General features: G+C 42.3%; 1 protein-coding gene across 6 annotated transcripts in view; it reads left to right on the forward strand.

The window, feature by feature from the left end:
- The window catches only part of TRIM13 (tripartite motif containing 13), a 341,054-nt gene that overhangs the window by 52,735 nt on the left and 268,945 nt on the right, over window positions 1–19,374 (forward strand). Inside the window, exon 2 of one of the 6 annotated variants that reach the window (XM_069758872.1) lies at window positions 10,792–10,970. The exons of the other annotated variants lie outside the window; for them this stretch is intronic. The gene's annotated coding sequence lies outside the window, so the exon portion shown is untranslated. The remainder of the gene's footprint in view (window positions 1–10,791; window positions 10,971–19,374) is intronic. 6 annotated transcript variants of the gene reach the window in all.

The raw sequence follows: 19,374 nt of genomic DNA on the forward strand, positions 1-19,374 counted from the left end.
TCTCCAGCGGGTCCATGATGCCGGCAGCCCAAACAGGTCCGGGTCCTGGGATCGGATGGCACATCGGCGCTTCCTGGCGCCAAGAGCAGGGGATAAGCCCCGCCCCCTCCGCGGGGAGTTAACCCCATATACATCCTGGGTTCACTCAAGGGGAGATCTCATACAATAAAGAGCGGGGGGAAGGCGCAGCAGTCAGGGGACAGCGGCTTAAGCCGCAGTGTCCCTAATGCTGTGCCTACTTTGGCAAAGCTAGTAGGGACTATCAAAACTGCAAAAGTCCTAATTTTTAGATCCTAAACTATGAATATTCCAAAATCCTTGTGGATGATGTATATTAACTGTGGTGTCTCCATCACACAACTCGCCGAGTTAAGTCAAAGGTATGTAATTGTAGTTACTCATATTTCCTTATCTTTTGAAGGTGTTAACAATGGTGTGGAAGTCTAGTCACCAACTGAAACCTCTTCCCGAAACCACCTCCTACGCTTCTCCTCAAACCTTTACTGGTCTCACCACATCCTCTCCTGACTCCTTTGGTGAATTATTACAAAAGTTGTCTAGAATTTCCTCAAATACCAAAGCCGGGGTCCCCTTTCTACTCCAATTATAATTACCAAGCTTAAACATCACTGTCCACAACTTGTTTAACAGTTTTATTCTTGCTTGGTATATTGATGGTACAGCGCCAGTTTGTTCCTCCACCCAAAAACTCTATGTTGAAATGGCTGCATAAATGGCAGTAACCATGTTCCATTTCATCCTGTGTATGTCTTTTTATATTTTTGAAAAAAAAAAAAAATTTTTAACTTTCTCCCTAAAATTATTTTAGCCATGTCAAAACAAAGTTGAAAATCCTCCTGGATAGAGGATGGTACATGAGTGAAGGAATACTAAATCATTTTAAATCCAACTTTCAAGTGTCAGGCGGGTTCAGTCGTAATGTAAGAAAGTTTACACTACACTCGTTGCAGTTTTTCCCGATAAAAACGCTATAATACCGCAAAAAAAACAAACGCATACAATAAGCATCCCATCATTTAGAATGAATTCTGCATGTTTTGTGCACATGATGCGTTTTTTTCCATGAAAAAAACGCATCGCAGTAAAAAACGCAGCATGTTCATTAATTTTCTGTTTTTTTTTGCGGATTTCCCACTCCAAAATGCATTGGGAAGTGTCCGGAAAAAACCATGGCAAAATCGTGGCAAAAACGCATGCGGATTTCTTGCAGAAAATTTCCGGAATTCTCAGGAATTTTCTGTGAGAAATCCTGAACGTGTGCACATAGCCTTAGGGTATGTGCACATGTTGCAGATTTTGCTGCGGATCCGCAGCGGATTGGTCACTGTGGATTCGCAGCAGTTTTCCCTGAGTTTACAGTGCCATGTAAACCTATGGAAAACAAAATCCTCAGTGCACATGCTGCAGAAAAACGTGCAGAAACATGGCATTGTTTATTCCGCAGCGTGTCAAATCTTTGTGCAAATTCCGGAGCGGTTTAAACCTGCTTCAGAATAGGAATCTGCAGGTGTAATCCCCACAAAATCTGCAAAAAATCGCGGTAATCCACAGTGCAGTTTACCTGTGGATTTACCAAAATCAGTCCAGAAAAATCTGCAACGTGTGCACGTGGCCTTTAAAATGCTTGTTGGTCCCTAAACTGCCCTTATACACACCTGTAATCCTGCGGACTTTCATCATTCTCTTAAAATAGTTGAGTATATTGACAGCATGTGCAGTCACCCAGCACTTTTTCGCCTGCTCGAATAAGTCATTGTAAGGACTACTTTGCTTGTGCATGCAGTAGAAACAAATTTGATGTGCTTCTACCTGGGTGCAGCAGGACTGTAAGGCCCCTTCCACATCAGTTTTTTGCCATCGGTCGCAAGCCATTGAATTTTGAAAATCTGGTCCGTCGCAGATTGTGAAACTGATGCGACGGATGTTTTTTTTTTTTTTTTGCCAGATCCAAATAGGGGGGCTGGCCTAAAGAGCCTAAAAAAAGTCTGAGCATGCTCAGTTTAAAAAAAAAAAACTGTTGCCGGATTCCATCATCTGACAGATCTGGTGCCCATAGGCTTTCACTCTAACAAGCAACGAATCTGTCACTGTCCATTTAGTCGACAGATAAAAAAGTCTTTGTCCATTGTCTCCGGCCACCGGACAGATAATTTTCAACGGATCCGGCAAACAACAAATGAAACATGAGGCCGTCCATCAATTAATACAAGTCTATGAGAAAAATCAGATCTGGTGGCATCAGTCCCTGGATCCTTTTTTTTTTTTTTTTTTTTTTTTAACCCCTTTACCCCCAAGGGTGGTTTGCACGTTAATGACCAGGCCAATTTTTACAATTCTGACCACTGTCCCTTTATGAGGTTATAACTCCGAAACGCTTCAACGGATCCTGGTGATTCTGACATTGTTTTCTCGTGACATATTGTACTTCATGATAGTGGTAAAATTTCTTTGATAGTACCTGCGTTTATTTGTGAAAAAAACGGAAATTTGGCAAAAATTTTGAAAATTTCGCAATTTTCAAACTTTGAATTTTTATGCAATTAAATCACAGAGATATGTCACACAAAATACTTAATAAGTAACATTTCCCACATGTCTCCTTTACATCAGCATAATTTTGGAACCAATTTTTTTTTTTTGTTAGGGAGTTATAAGGGTTAAAAGTTGACCAGCAATTTCTCATTTTTACAACACCATTTTTTTTTAGGGACCACGTCTCATTTGAAGTCATTTTGAGGGGTCTATATGATAGAAAATGCCCAAGTGTGACACCATTCTAAAAACTGCACCCCTCAAGGTGCTCAAAACCACATTCAAGAAGTTTATTAACCCTTCAGGTGTTTAATAGGAATTTTTGGAATGTTTAAATAAAAATGAACATTTAACTTTTTTACACAAAAAATTTACTTCAGCTCCAATTTGTTTTATTTTACCAAGGGTAACAGGAGAAATTGGACCCAAAAAGTTGTTGTCCAATTTGTCCTGAGTACGCTGATACCCCATATGTGGCAGTAAACCACTGTTTGGGCGCATGGGAGAGCTCGGCAGGGAAGGAGCGCCGTTTGACTTTTCAATGCAAAATTGACAGGAATTGAGATGGGACGCCATGTTGCGTTTGGAGAGCCACTGATGTGCCTAAACATTGAAACCCCCCACAAGTGACACCATTTTGGAAAGTAGACCCCCTAAGGAACTTATCTAGATGTGTGGTGAGCACTTTGACCCACCAAGGGCTTCACAGAAGTTTATAATGCAGAGCCATAAAAATAAAACAATTTTTTTTCCCACAAAAATTATTTTTTAGCCCCCAGTTTTGTATTTTCCCAAGGTTAGCAGGAGAAATTGGACCCTAAATGTTGTTGTCCAATTTGTCCTGAGTACGCTGATACCCGATATGTGGGGGGGAACCACCGTTTGGGCGCATGGGAGGGCTCGGAAGGGAAGGAGCATCATTTGGAATGCAGACTTAGATGGATTGGTCTGCAGGCGTCACATTGCGTTTGCAGAGCCCCTAATGTACCTAAACAGTAGAAACCCCCCACAAGTGACCCCATATTGGAAACTAGACCCCTCAATGAACTTATCTAGATGTGTTGTGAGAACTTTGAACCCCCAAGTGTTTCACTACAGTTTATAACGCAGAGCCGTGAAAATAAAAAATCTTTTTGTTTTCCCACAAAAATTATTTTTTAGCCCCCAGTTTTGTATTTTCCCAAGGGTAACAGGAGAAATTGGTCCACAAAAGTTGTTGTCCAATTTGTCCTGAGTACGCTGATACCCCATATGTTGGGGTAAACCCCTGTTTGGGCACACAGGAGAGCTCGGAAGGGAAGGAGCACTGTTTTACTTTTTCAACGCAGAATTGGCTGGAATTGAGATCGGACGCCATGTCGTGTTTGGAGAGCCCCTGATGTGCCGAAACAGTGGAAACCCCCCAATTATAACTGAAACCCTAATCTAAACACACCCCTAACCCTAATTCCAACGGTAACCCTAACCACACCTCTAACCCTGACACACCCCTAACCCTAATCCCAACCCTATCCCAACTGTAAATGTAATCTAAACCCTAACCCTAACTTTAGCCCCAACCCTAACTGTAGCCCCAACCCTAACCCTAGCCCTAACCCTAGCCCTAATGGGAAAATGGAAATAAATACATTTTTTTTTATTTTTCCCTAACTAAGGGGGTGATGAAGGGGGGTTTGATTTACTTTTATAGCGAGTTTTTTAGCGGATTTTTATGATTGGCAGCCGTCACACACTGAAAGACCCTTTTTATTGCAAAAAATATTTTTTGCAATACCACATTTTGAGAGCTATAATTTTTCCATATTTTGGTCCACAGTCATGTGAGGTCTTGTTTTTTGCGGGACGAGTTGACGTTTTTATTGAAAACATTTTTGGGCACGTGACTTTTTTTATCGCTTTTTATTCCGATTTTTGTGAGGAAGAATGACCAAAAGCCAGCTATTCATCAATTTCTATTGGGGGAGGCGTTTATACCGTTCCGCGTTTGGTAAAATTGATAAATCAGTTTTATTCTTCGGGTCAGTACGATTACAGCGATACCTCATTTATATCATTTTTTTATGGTTTGGTGCTTTTATACGATAAAAACTATTTTACAGAAAAAATAATTATTTTTGCATCGCTTTATTCTCAGGACTATAACTTTTTTATTTTTTTGCTGATGATGCTGTATGGCGGCTCTTTTTTTGCGGGACAATATGACGCTTTCAGCGGTACCATGGTTATTTATATCTGTCCTTTTGATCGCGTGTTATTCCACTTTTTGTTCGGCGGTATGATAATAAAGCGTTGTTTTTTGCCTCGTTTTTTTTTTTTTTTTTCTTACGGTGTTTACTGAAGGGGTTAACTAGTGGGACAGTTTTATAGGTCGGGTCGTTACGGACGCGGCGATACTAAATATGTGTACTTTTATTGGTTTTTTTTTTATTTAGATGAAGAAATGTATTTATGGGAATAATATTTTTTTTTATTTTTTTTACACATTTGGAAAATTTTTTTTTTACTTTGTCCCAGGGGGGGACATCACAGATCAGTGATCTGACAGTTTGCACAGCACTCTGTCAGATCACTGATCTGACATGCAGCGCTGCAGCCTTCACAGTGCCTGCTCTAAGCAGGCTCTGTGAAGCCACCTCCCTCCCTGCAGGACCCGGATCCGCGGCCATCTTGGATCCGGGGCTCGAGCAGGGAGGGAGGTGAGGAGACCCTCGCAGCAACGCGATCACATCGCGTTGCTGCGGGGGGCTCAGGGAAGCCCGCAGGGAGCCCCCTCCCTGCGCGGTGCTTCCCTGCACCGCCGGCACATCGCGATCATCTTTGATCGCGGTGTGCCAGGGGTTTAATGTGCCGGGGGCGGTCCGTGACCGCTCCTGGCACATAGTGCCGGATGTCAGCTGCGATAAGCAGCTGACACTCGGCCGCGCTCCCCCCGTGAGCGCGGCCGATCGGCTATGACGTACTATCCCGTCCAGGGTCAGATAAGCCCAGGGCACCTCGACGGGATAGTACGTCTAAGGTCACAGAGGGGTTAATTTTTCTTCAAAGTTCGGCGGATTGCGACTGGCAAACTGATGAGAAAGGGGCGTAAGCCACTGGTATAAGTAGAGTAGAAGAGTTCTGATCCTGCCACCTGATCTTCAGAGTTGACTCGCTTCATGAAATCCGATATTGCTATAGCAAAATAATATCTGACCCTTTAAGAAGTCTTGACACCTGAATACAGATGTTGGCCTAGAACCCAAGTCATGTTGCTTTTTCACCCCTTGACAAAGCCCTTCCAAGAAGAGTTGTTTCACAGCTGGTCTCGCCCACCTCAAGCCTATTTATTTATATATATATTTAAATCTACCATTGATCATTTGGATACTTCGGGTAACGTACAAAAATAACTTGCAAATTACCCTGCTATATTTGGTCAAACATTTAATTATCTTGCCCCTAATGTGATGGCTGGAGCTGCTTCTTTTTGGTGCGGCTCTGATTTTAGGCGGTATTGATGTTACTACTTGTAAGTGCTTTTCCAGATTTGCATCAGTCTGGAGCAGTCGACTATTTGCGATAAGTTTTGTAAAGAACTTGCAGCAGTAAGTTGTACTGAACACAGATGTAAAGTGGCTTGCAAAAGTATTCACTCTTGGCTTTTTGCCTACTGTTACATTACACCGTGTTTGAATATTTTTGTAATCATATTTGTGCGTAAGACATCATCGCTAAATAGTCTAAGTTGAAGTGAGAAAAACAAACTTAAATTTATGAGCTCCAATAACTAAAATTAATGTGCATATGTATTTGTCCCTAAATATTTCTTATGCAAGCAATTCCCTTTATAAGTCACATGCTTAGTGAAAGGAAGTCCACCTGTGTGCAGTCAAAGTGTCACATGCTCTGTCAGTATACAGGGTGGGCCATTTATATGGATACACCTAAATAAAATAGGAATGGTTGGTGACCCAAATTGGTGCACTGAATTTGCAGAATGGGCAAAACAAAAATTGGATTAGGACCCTCAGTTTACACAGAACATTATGTTCAGTGATGAGGCAAACCTTTTTGGGGTGGGCCATTTATATGGATGCACCTAAATAACATGGGAATGGTGATAGTCACCCTATGCAAGAGAACTTTCATTGAAATCTGCTGCAATGACCCAGGTACTGGGTTCACCAGACATCAACACCATTTTGTATCTGCTCCTCACGTGTTAACCTCTGCGACCTGTCAATGGCTGTAAACAAAAACTTGTACATTACTTATGAAAGAATAAAGTTGCATTAAAACCAAGCACACCATTGGTTTTTCTCGTGAAATTCTCAATAAGTTTGTCACATGACCCTCTTCCCTTTGAAAAAATAGTTGGCTTCAAAATGGCCGCCATGGTCTCCACCCATCTTGAAAAGTTTTCCCCATCCTATATACTAATGTGCCACAAACAGGAAGTTGAGATCACCAACCATTACCATTTTATTTAGGTGTATCCATATAAATGGCCCACTCTGTATATACAACTTTTCTAAAAGGCCACAGAGGCTGCAACGCCATTAAGAAAGAGGCGCCACTAACCAAACACCATGGAGATCTACAAAGAAGTCAGGGACAAAGTTGTAAAGTTGTTGACCAGTAAAAGTCCGGGTTGGGTTATAGAAAGGAAAAAAATAAAATATATACATCTGTATCTCTCCCTGGAGCACCATCAAATCAATTATCAAATGAATAGATGGTACTACAACAAAGCTGCAAAGAGAAGACCGCTTGACAACCATAACAGCCAAGGCAAGGAGGGCATTGAAGAGGTAAGCTATAGACTGGACCACGGTGAGTCATTGGACGTGGTATATCTCGATTTTTCCAAAGCGTTTGATACCGTGCCGCACAAGAGGTTGGTACACAAAATGAGAATGCTTGGTCTGGGGGAAAATGTGTGTAAATGGGTTAGTAACTGGCTTAGTGATAGAAAGCAGAGGGTGGTTATAAATGGTATAGTCTCTAACTGGGTCGCTGTGACCAGTGGGGTACCGCAGGGGTCAGTATTGGGACCTGTTCTCTTCAACATATTCATTAATGATCTGGTAGAAGGTTTACACAGTAAAATATCGATATTTGCAGATGATACAAAACTATGTAAAGCAGTTAATACAAGAGAAGATAGTATTCTGCTACAGATGGATCTGGATAAGTTGGAAACTTGGGCTGAAAGGTGGCAGATGAGGTTTAACAATGATAAATGTAAGGTTATACACATGGGAAGAAGGAATCAATATCACCATTACACACTGAACGGGAAACCACTGGGTAAATCTGACAGGGAGAAGGACTTGGGGATCCTAGTTAATGATAAACTTACCTGGAGCAGCCAGTGCCAGGCAGCAGCTGCCAAGGCAAACAGGATCATGGGGTGCATTAAAAGAGGTCTGGATACACATGATGAGAGCATTATACTGCCTCTGTACAAATCCCTAGTTAGACCGCACATGGAGTACTGTGTCCAGTTTTGGGCACCGGTGCTCAGGAAGGATATAATGGAACTAGAGAGAGTACAAAGGAGGGCAACAAAATTAATAAAGGGGATGGGAGAACTACAATACCCAGATAGATTAGCGAAATTAGGATTATTTAGTCTAGAAAAAAGACGACTGAGGGGCGATCTAATAACCATGTATAAGTATATAAGGGGACAATACAAATATCTCGCTGAGGATCTGTTTATACCAAGGAAGGTGACGGGCACAAGGGGGCATTCTTTGCGTCTGGAGGAGAGAAGGTTTTTCCACCAACATAGAAGAGGATTCTTTACTGTTAGGGCAGTGAAAATCTGGAATTGCTTGCCTGAGGAGGTGGTGATGGCGAACTCAGTCGAGGGGTTCAAGAGAGGCCTGGATGTCTTCCTGGAGCAGAACAATATTGTATCATACAATTATTAGGTTCTGTAGAAGGACGTAGATCTGGGTATTTATTATGATGAAATATAGGCTGAACTGGATGGACAAATGTCTTTTTTCGGCCTTACTAACTATGTTACTATGTTACTATTGATCAGAGGCAACAGAGACCAACGGTAACCCTGAAGAAGCTGGAGTATCTGTCCACACAACCAGAATAAGCCGTACTCAATAGAAGTGGCCTTTTATTGCAGAAGTCTTTATTTATACACAAATGGTAAGGCTTGTTTTGAGATTGCCAAAAGAAATAGACTTCCAAAATGTATGGAGGAATGTGCTGTGTTCAGATGAAGCCAAATTGAATAAACTTTTTGCCACCAAGGTAAATGCTATGTTTGGTGTCAAACCAACAGGACTCGTGACCCCCAAGAACACCATCCCCACAGTGAAACATGGTGGTTGCAGCATTGTGCTGTATGGAAGTTTTTCAGCAGCAGGGACAGGGAAAATGGTGGTAGTCAAGGGGGAAGATGGATTGTGTGAAATACAGGAATATTCTTGAACAAAACCCGTTTCAATGATTTGAGACTGGGACAGAAGTTCACCTTTCAATAAGCCACTGAGCCAAAGCATACTGCTGAAGCAACACGAGTATTAAGGGGAAACGTGTAAATGTGTTAGAGTAGCCTATTCAAAACCCAGAACTTAATCCAATAGACAATCTGTAGTCAGAATTTAAGATTATTTCCTCTGAACAGGATTCTAACTTGAAGAAGCTGGAGCAGTTTTGCCTTGAGGAATGGAAATGATGTACTCCCTTTAAAACATATATATTTTATTTAGAGATAATCTAAAAAATCCCAGGCTTTCTAGGAAAGTTCCCACGATCTATGAACATCCAGCAGGGGGCGCCTCACCGCAAATGAAGCTAAATATAGCTCATTGATCTATATTTAGACTCATTCCCCGGGGTTTTGCAGCGAGGAGTAGCATTGCATTAGCAAAGCTCCTTGCTGCAAAATGTTTTAACCCCTTCAGAAGGATTTACATCGTTGGACGTTACAGATCTGCGGAGGGTAAGTATATTGTTGGTTTATTATGTTTTTTCTTTCACAGAACGAGGGTCTTCAGTGACTGGATTGGGCGTAGAATAAAATACTCCAACAACCATTGTTTTTATTTCATTAAAATAATTTTAAATAATGTGTTTGTGTTTTATTTAACCCTTTATTACAATTGGATTAATAATGGATAGGTGTCATAATTGACGCCTCTCCATTATTAATTTGGCTTAATGTCACCTTACAATAGCAAGGTGGCATTAACCCTTCATTACCCCATATCCCACCGCTACACGAGAGTGGCCAAGTGCCAGAATAGGCGCATCTTCCAGATGTGCCTTTTCTGGGGTGGCTGGGGGCAGATATTTTTAGCCAGGGGGGGCCAATAACCATGGACCCTCTCCAGGCTATTAATATCTGCCCTCAGTCACTGGCTTTACTACCCTGGCGGAGAAAATTGTGCGGGATCCCACGCCAATTTTTTCCGCCATTTAACCCTTTATTTTAAGAGCTAGAACGGCCAAATTTTGCAGATACACTCTACTGACATTAGTAGTGTGGAATCTGCAAAAAAAATGGAGAGAAGACATGGTTTACTGTATGTAAACCATGTCTCAAATCATGTCGGGTTTTAGGAAGGAGAAAGAAAAAGCCGGTAATTGAATTACCGGCTTTCAAGCTGTATGGCGCTGGAAAAAAAAAAAAAAAATATATATATATATATATATATATATATATATATATATAATTTTTTTTTTTTTTTTCTTTTTGGGACACATGGATCATTTCTATAGCGGTATGTTGGTTTTGCAAGCCTGCGAGAAAAACACGCAGTACGGATTACATACGGAGGATGCCATGCGCAAAAAACGCTGACACACCCTGCCTACGGAGGAGCTACGGACCACTATTTTCGGGACATTTCCGCGTATTACGGCCGTAATATACGGACCGTATTTTCATACGCTGAGTGTGAAGCCGGCCTTATAGAGACTTAAGTGACTTGCAGCTATAATTGCCATAAAAGGAGGCTCTACAAAGTACTTACTTTAGGACGATGAATAGTTATGCACACTGAAGTTTTCAGTTAGTCTTTGCTTCACAAAATAGAAAAAAAAAAATGTTCACAGTTGTAGGCATGTTCTTTACATGAACTGATGCAAACCTTTAAAGTGAAATTCCAAGTTGTGAGGCACAAAACATGAAAAATACAAAGGGGTGAATATTTTTGAAAGCCACTGTATATAACACTGCATGCCTCTTCAGTGAGAAATTGATCAATGCTCCCATTTCATTTATAGAACTCCAGCAGTGGGAGGTCTGCAGTATACATCACATGGGAGACCCTGAGATTGCTGTAGATTCATCATGTAGGAGACGCCAAGACTGCTGTATATGCATCACAGGAGGCGCTGAGGTTGCCATCAAAATGCAGCTGCCGGCCCTAGCACTGTGGTGCCTGAGAATTGGGCCAGAGAAGGTAATTGCGTGTCTGAGATTTAAAGGGAACCTGATAGCTGGCTGTGGCGTTGGAGGTTGTCCATTTTGGGAGTCAGTATAAAATTGACTGACTCCTAAAATATATAATTGGGTACAGTAGTACAATGCAGAATGTGCTGTAAATGTTTTCATAAGAACTAGTTGGCCCATGCCAAATTTTCTCACAGTGGCTGTCGAGGGCACAGGCAATTTCAGGAAAATCAAGCTGTCAAATGTTAATGCGTGTAATGAGATGATTAACTATGTATAATATTATAAATTGGTTTAATAAGTCTTGAGGTTGTGGTGCCACCTGCAGGTTATTGGGTTGTTTTTTTTCTGCAGGTCTCTGAAAATTACCGTATTTTCCGGCGTATAAGACGACCCCCAACTTTTCCAGTTAAAATATAAAATCTTCTCAAGTCGGGGGTTGTCTTATAGGGTGGGTGTCGTCTTATAGGGTGGGTGCGGAGCAATTTGCGGGAGTGGTCCTGATGACGAGGTGAGGGAGCTCCTCACCAGGAAGGTGTAAGTGAAGCAAACTGTCAGCGTCTGGGATGCCAGGGTTATTCAAAAAAGAGAGAGCGGTGCTGTGCCTAGAAAAACACTCCTTTCACTCATCTGGCTCGCCCTTGTATCCTATTATCTCCTTCTCTGCCTCTGCTTCACTTACACCTTCCCGGTGAGGCGCCCCCTCACCTCGTCATTGGGGGTCGCTCCCCCCACAATATGCGGCGACTGCAGATTACTCTGCACCTGCCCTATAAGACGACACCTGGCGTATAAGACGATACCCGACTTTTGAGAAGATTTTCAGGGGTTAAAAAGTAGTCTTATACGCCAGAAAATACAGTAATGTTTTTAAACTGTATTTATTGATCAAATCGTGCATGTGTGGTTTGTTTGTCTTTTCTTGCTGAAGGGGGTAAGTTTACCTTTCAAATGGTGTTATTTGTGTGTATGGGGCAACGTAATCACTGAAAAAGCAGTGCATGTTTACAAATGTGTTTGCATATGTGACTCGCCTGCAGTGAAGTGTGCAATCCTCCAATGTGCCTGAAATCAGCTGGGCAAGGAATTCGTAAAGCTGGAAAGCCCCCAAGGCAAATGTTAGGACTGGTTTGTGATGTCTGTAAGCAGCTTTGGGGTAGTGTGGTGCCACCTGCAGGTCATTTTTTTCTTACTGCAGGGATATGAAAATTAGTGTTTAAAATGTATTTTGTGATCACATCCTGGATGTGTGGTTTGTTTGGCTATTTTCTTGCTGAAGGAGCAAGTTTACCTTTCAAATGGTGTAACGTGTGTGTGTGTAGTATTAACCCCTTAGTGACAGAGCCAATTTGGTACTTAATGACCAGGCCAATTTTTGCAATTCTGACCACTGTCACTTTATGAGGTTATAACTCTGGAACGCTTCAACGGATCCCGCTGATTCTGAGATTTTTTCGTGACATATTGTATTTCATGTTAGTGGTAACATTTCTTCGATATTGCTTGCGATTATTTATGAAAAAAACGGAAATATGGCGAAAATTTTTAATATTTTGCAATTTTCAAACTTTGTATTTTTATGCCCTTAAATCAGAGAGATATGTCATGAAAAATAGTTAATAAATAACATTTCCCACATGTCTACTTTACATCAGCACAATTTTGGAAACAAAATTTTTTTTTTGTTAGGGAGTTATAAGGGTTAAAAATTGACCAGCAATTTCTCATTTTTACAACACCATTTTTTTTTAGGGACCACATCACATTTGAAGTCATTTTGAGGGGTCTATATGATAGAAAATAATGAAGTGTGACACCATTCTAAAAACTACACCCCTCAAGGTTCTCAAAACCACATTCAAGAAGTTTATTAACCCTTTACGTGCTTCACAGGAACTGAAACAATGTGGAAGAAAAAAATGAACATCTTAATTCAGAACCATTTTTTTTTATTTTCACAAGTGTAAAAACAGAAATGTAACCATAAATTTTGTTATGCTATTTCTCCTGAATACGCCAATACCCCATATGTGGGGGTAAACCACTTTTTGGGCGCACCGCAGAACTTAGAAGTGAAGGAGCGCCGTTTGACTTTTTCAATGCAGAATTGGCTGGAATTGAGATCGGACGCCATGTCACGTTTAGAGAGCCCCTGATGTGCCTACACAGTGGAAACTCCCCACAAGTGACACCATTTTGGAAACTAGACCCCTTAAGGAACTTATCTAGATGTGTGGTGAGCACTTTGAACCCCCATGTGCTTCACAGAAGTTTATAACGTAGAGCCGTGAAAAAAAAAAATCGCATTTTTTCTACAAAAATGATCTTTTCGCCCACAAATTCTTATTTTCACAAGGGTAACAGGAGAAATTAGACCACAATCGTTGTTGTGCAATTTCTCCTGAGTACGCTGATGCCCAATATGTGGGGGTAAACCACTGTTTGGGCGCACCGCAGAGCTTGGAAGAGAGTGCCGTTTTAATTTTTCAATGTAGAATTGGCTGGAATTGAGATCGGACGCCATGTCGCGTTTGGAGAGCCCCTGATGTGCCTAAACAGTAGAAATCCCCCACAAGTGACCCCATTTTGGAAACTAGACCCCCCATGGAACTTATCTAGATGTGTGGTGAGCACTTAGAATGCCCAAGTGCTTCACAGAAGTTTATAATGCAGAGCCGTGAAAATAAAAAATATTTTTTTTTCCACAAAAGATTTTTTTTAGCCCCCAAGTTTTTATTTTCACAAGGGTAACAGGAGAGATTGGACCCCAAAAGTTGTTGTCCAATTTGTCCTGAGTATGCTGGTACCCCATATGTGGGGGTAAACCACTGTTTGGGCGCACGGCAGAGCTCAGAAGGGAAGGAGCGCCTTCTTGGAATGCAGACTTTGATAGAATGGTCTGTGGGCATTATGTTGCGATTGCAGAGCCCCTGATGTACCTAAACTGTAGTAACCCCCCACAAGTGACCCCATTTTGGAAACTAGACCCCCCAAGGAACTTATCTAGATGTGTGGTGAGAACTTTGCATTCTAAACTTCTGTGAAGCACTTGGGCATGCAGAGTCGTGAAAATAAAAAATATTTTTTTTTTCACAAAAAAGATATTGTAGCCCCCAAGTTTTTATTTTCACAAGGGTAACAAGAGAAATTGGACCCCAGAAGTTGTTGTCCAATTTATCCCGAGTACGCTGATGCCCCATATGTGGGGGTAACCCACTGTTTGGGCGCACGGCAGAGCTCAGAAGGGAGGAAGCACCATTTGACTTTTTGAGTGCAAAATTGGCTGTCGTGTTTGGAGACCCCCTGATGTACCTAAACAGTGGAAACCCCCCAATTCTAGCTCCAACCCTAACCCCAACACACCCCTAACCCTAATCCCAACCTGATCCATAATCCTAATCACTAACCCTAACCATAATCACAACCCTTACCCCAAAACAACCCTAATGTCAACCCTAACCATAACCCTAATCAAAACCCTAAATCCAACACACCCCTAATCCTAATCTCAACCCTAATCCCAAACCTAACCCTAATCCCAATACACCCCTAATCACAACCCTAACCTTAACCCTAACCCTAATCCCAAGCGTAACCCTAATGCCAACCCTAACCCTAATACCAACCCTAACCCTAATCCCAGCTCTAACCCTAACTTTAGCCCCAACCCTAACCCTAAGGCTACTTTCACACTTGCGTCGTTTGGCATTCCGTCGCAATCCGTCGTTTTGGACAAGAAACGGATCCTGCAAATGTGCCCGCAGGATGCGTTTTTTGCCCATAGACTTGTATTGCCGACATATCGTGACGGATGGCCACACGTCGCGTCCGTCGTGCACTGGATCAGTTGTGTTTTGGCGGAGCGTCGGCACAAAAAAAGTTCAATGAAACGTTTTTTTGTACGTCGCATCCGCCATTTCTGACCGCGCATGCGTGGCCGTAACTCCGCCCCCTCCTCCCCAGGACATAGATTGGGCAGCGGATGCGGTGAAAAACTACAGCTGCTGCCCACGTTGTGCACAATTTTCACAACGTGCGTCGGTATGTTGGGCCGACGCATTGCGACGGCCCCGTACCGACGTAAATGTGAAAGAAGCCTAACCCTAAATTTAGCCCCAACCCTAACCCTAAATTTAGCCCCAACCCTAACCCTAAATTTAGCCCCAACCCTAGCCCTAGCCCTACCCCTAACCCTAATTTTAGCCCCAACTTCTGTTCTCCGGCCGGCAGATGGAGACAGATGGCGGGCGCACTGGGCATGCGCCTGCCATTCTCTTCGGCGGCCAGGAGGAGCAGCAAGAGGATCCAGGGACCTAGGTGAGTATGCTAGGGTCCCCGAATCCCCCTATTTCTCTGTCCTCTGATGTGCGATCACATCAGAGGACAGAGAATTACACTTTACATTTTTTTTTTTTGCGGTCGCCGGTAAACAGTTAATTACCGGCGATCGCAAAACAGGGGTCGGTAATACCGACCCCGATCATGCTCTTTGGGGTCTCAGCTACCCCCGGCAGCCGAGACCCCAAAGATTCTCCCGCTGCCGGCCGGCGGGCGCACTGCGCATGCGCCCGCCATTTTGAAGATGGCGGCGCCCACTGGGAGACACTAGGAGCATCGGGGGAGCTAGGTGAGTATTGGGGGGCCACCTGGGACCCCTTTTCTCTGTCCTCCGATGTGCGATCACATCGGAGGACAGAGAGATTAAAAAGAGATTGCGTTTTTTTTTTTTTTTTTGGCGATCGCCGGTAAACGGTTAATTACCGGCGATCGCAAATGCGGGGTGGGTTAAAAACCCCCCAAATCATGTTCTTTGGGGTCTCGGCTACCCCCGGCAGCCGAGACCCCGGAGAAAATCGGCCTCTGGGGGGCGCTATGGACTTTTTCCACAGCGCCGTTAATTAACGGCGCTGTGGTTTAAGTACTCTTAGCGGCCGCCGTTAAAAGGCGTATCGGCGGTCGCTAAGGGGTTAAACGAGATACAAAGTAATCACCGAAAGAGTGTTTAGAAATAATATATAAGGATTTTGGAAAGTTATGAAATGTCCTAAATGTCTGTTCTGTTCCTGATCTCGGTTGTTAGGGGGGATGAATCTGTGCTGTACTTTATGTACATGCTCAGTAGTGACCAGGGCTGTAGAGGTCTGAGTCAGGGAAATTGAGGAATCGGATGTTTGAATTACCGACTCCTCAACCCTTCCTGACAGATTCATACTGTCTTACTTATTTCATTATATATGTTGTGCTGTTTCAGAGAAAACCCAGCAAGGGACTCTCGGATATCTAGCCCATGAGATGGGTCCTACCAGCTTCTCCTCTCCCCATTCCACTAGACTGAAGTCTCTCCGTGTATATATTGGGGTGAGACCTAATCAAGGGGGAAGGGAGATTCCAGGTTTCTGCATTGCACTGGTCTGATCATCTGAGATGCATAGTCCCTGGCTGGCTTTTCAAAGCACAACTGTATTGAGGCTATCCCTGTAAGGAAAAAGTTTCCACAGTATTAACTTAGAGCTGATCATCTTTCTGATACTGTGCAGCGTCTTAGGTTTTGATCTCTGCTTGCATAATCATAATGGCTTTATTGTATTTGACTTGGTGGCTGCTGCTGAAAAATAAGTTGTTGCTGGGACACTCCAGGGATTCCTAAGCGTGCCAAATTAGACATGTATGACTATTTAAATGTGAAAGGAAGAGAGACTTGTTCCAGCTCCATTTTCATAAAATTCAGGCTTCATACTTTATTATGCCGATTTAAAAGCAGTGGAAACAAGCTCTCCAAAAGCACAACCGGAAAAGAGCGACGTGTTTCGATCACTAAAGATCTTTGTCAAAGCTGTGTGGGGCCATTGTACTTGACAGACGACCCATAACCTAGGATACAAACCCAGCTTTCTGACACTGGACACTACATTGCGACCCACAATCTACTATATAATTGTCTAAGGGTCACTTCTTTCTTTCTTTCTTTCTTTCTTTCTTTCTTTCTTTCTTTCTTTCTTTCTTTCTTTCTTTCTTTCTCGAATATTCATTGGTCGCGGCCTCTGTCTGTCATGGAATCCAAGTCGCTGATTGGTCTCGCCAGCTGCCTTTCATGGCTGCCACGACCAATCAGCGATGGCCACAGTCCGATTAGTCCTTCCCTACTCCCCTGCAGTCAGTGCCCGGCGCCCTCTCCATACTCCCCTCCAGTCACCGCTCACAGGGTTAATGCCAGCGGTAACGGACCGCGTTAAGCCACGGGTAACTCACTCCGTTACCGCCGCTATTAACCCTGTGTGACAAAGCTTTTCCTATTGATGCTGCCTATGCAGCCTCAATAGTAAAAAGATCTAATGTTAAAAAAATAAATAAATAAAAAAAATCATCATATACTCACCTTCCGGCACCTTTCCCGGTCCTCGTGACGCTTCGGTAACCGGTCCATGCATTGCAATCTCACGTGATTATGATCATCTCGCGAGACCACAATGCACTCGAGACCGGAGCGTCGGTAAACGCTTCCTGGATCCAGGGGCCAACGGAAGGTGAGTATATAACTATTTTAATAATTTTTTTTTTTTTTAACAGGGATATGATGCCCACATTGCTATATACTACGTGGCTGGGCAATATACTACGTGGGCTGGGCAATATACTACGTGGACATGAATATTCTAGAATACCCGATGCGTTAGGATCGGGCCACCATCTAGTCCTTTATAATCTTCAGCTCTCATAATGCCTTGCACACTGTCAAGGCAGCACCCAGAGCCAGCAAAACCACCCCCAAACATCTTTGAACCTCCACCATATTTGACAGTAGATACTGTTTTCTCCTTTGTAGGCCTAATTCAATTTTCAGTTCACAGAATGATGTTTTATCTTGGTCTTCTGTCCACAAGACTTTCCTAGAAAGATTTTGACTTGCGTACACTCTGGCAATCTATAGGCCAGCTTTTTTTGTGTATTTGTCAGCAGTGGGGTCCTCCTGGGTCTCCTTCTATATTCCACGGATAGTTCACACTGACACTGATTCACCCTGAGGCTGCAGGACAGCTTGAGTTTCTTTGAAACTTGATTAGGGCTGCTTCTCCACCATCTGAACTATTCTGCGCTGCAACTCTTCACCAACTTTTCTCTGTTCATGTCCTGGGAGATTGGCTACAGTGATTTAATTACCGTATGTTGCGCACCATGAACAAAGGAACATCACGATCTCTGGAGATGGACTTGTAACCTTGAGACTGTTGATATATTTCAACAATTTTGGTTCTTAAGTCCTCAAACAGTTCTTTTCCTCCTTCTGTTCTCCATGCTTAATACAGCACAAACACCAATGCAAAGATTGAGTCAACTTCTCCCCTTTATCTGGTTTCAGGTGTGATTTTCATATTGACTACTTCTGTTACTTGCAACAGGGGAGTTTAATTCAAGAATGTCATGCTCATTGAAAGTTGTTTACCCACATTTTTGGAAAAGTTCCAACAGTTTTGTAGTGCTTGTTTTTGGAGGGTCTTGTGACTTTTTTTGTGGTGTTCCAATATACAAAGAAAATTTAACATGTGTAGAAAAACAAAACATGTGTAATTGCAATAATTTTCTGGAAGAAATACTTCATTTTATCGAACAACAAGGTGCTAAAACGTTCAGCCATTACTGTATTAACCTTTTGTTAACCAGTCTTTTCTAGAATGACTTGTGCAGTTTGGGTCGTCTTATTACGTGATTCACATTCTTGCAATTTGGCTCATGGACAATTGTTCCAGATGGTGTTGGACTGGGGTGCCAAGGGCCTACCAGTAACATTGACTTTGGGGGCCCACTCTTCACCTGCATACAAATATTACACAACACTGGTTCACAAATTTACCTATATCTATTATTAATAAAACTGGGTAGTCTGGTTGAATGTTATGCTGGTTTTTTTTTTAAATCTTAATTAAACTTTCATTTTATTCTTTGAAATATCTGTATAGAGAGGAGTCCTTTGACTGACTGGTCCTAATCAGGGATCGTACCCTGTATTCATTCCAGTTGATGGTCCTACACCTGATTGGTGTTTCCAATTAATGGGATAACAGACTCTCAAACAAGTATATACAGTAGTTTGAAGGTAAAATTAAATGTTTATAATTTTGTCAAATGTGGTTTTCCTCACTTACATAATGTTTATTTTTATTTTTTTTAACTCATTTGTTTGCTTAATTCTGTTTTATGTACTTTTGTGCTAATTTGATTTGTTTTTGGTCAAATTTATGCAGAAGTGTGGAAAATTTTAAAGGGTTCACAACTGTCAAGCAGAGCTGCACGTACCAATACCATTTTTTTTTTTCCTTTACTCAAAGCACTTCAAAAATATTTTGGCTACCTGTAGCTTATTTAAGTAACGATCAACCAAATTTAGGTGCATATTGACAGTGGATTATAGTTTGCTT

This window comes from Ranitomeya imitator, chromosome 3 (assembly GCF_032444005.1).
Source record: "Ranitomeya imitator isolate aRanImi1 chromosome 3, aRanImi1.pri, whole genome shotgun sequence".
Lineage (NCBI taxonomy): Eukaryota > Metazoa > Chordata > Amphibia > Anura > Dendrobatidae > Ranitomeya > Ranitomeya imitator.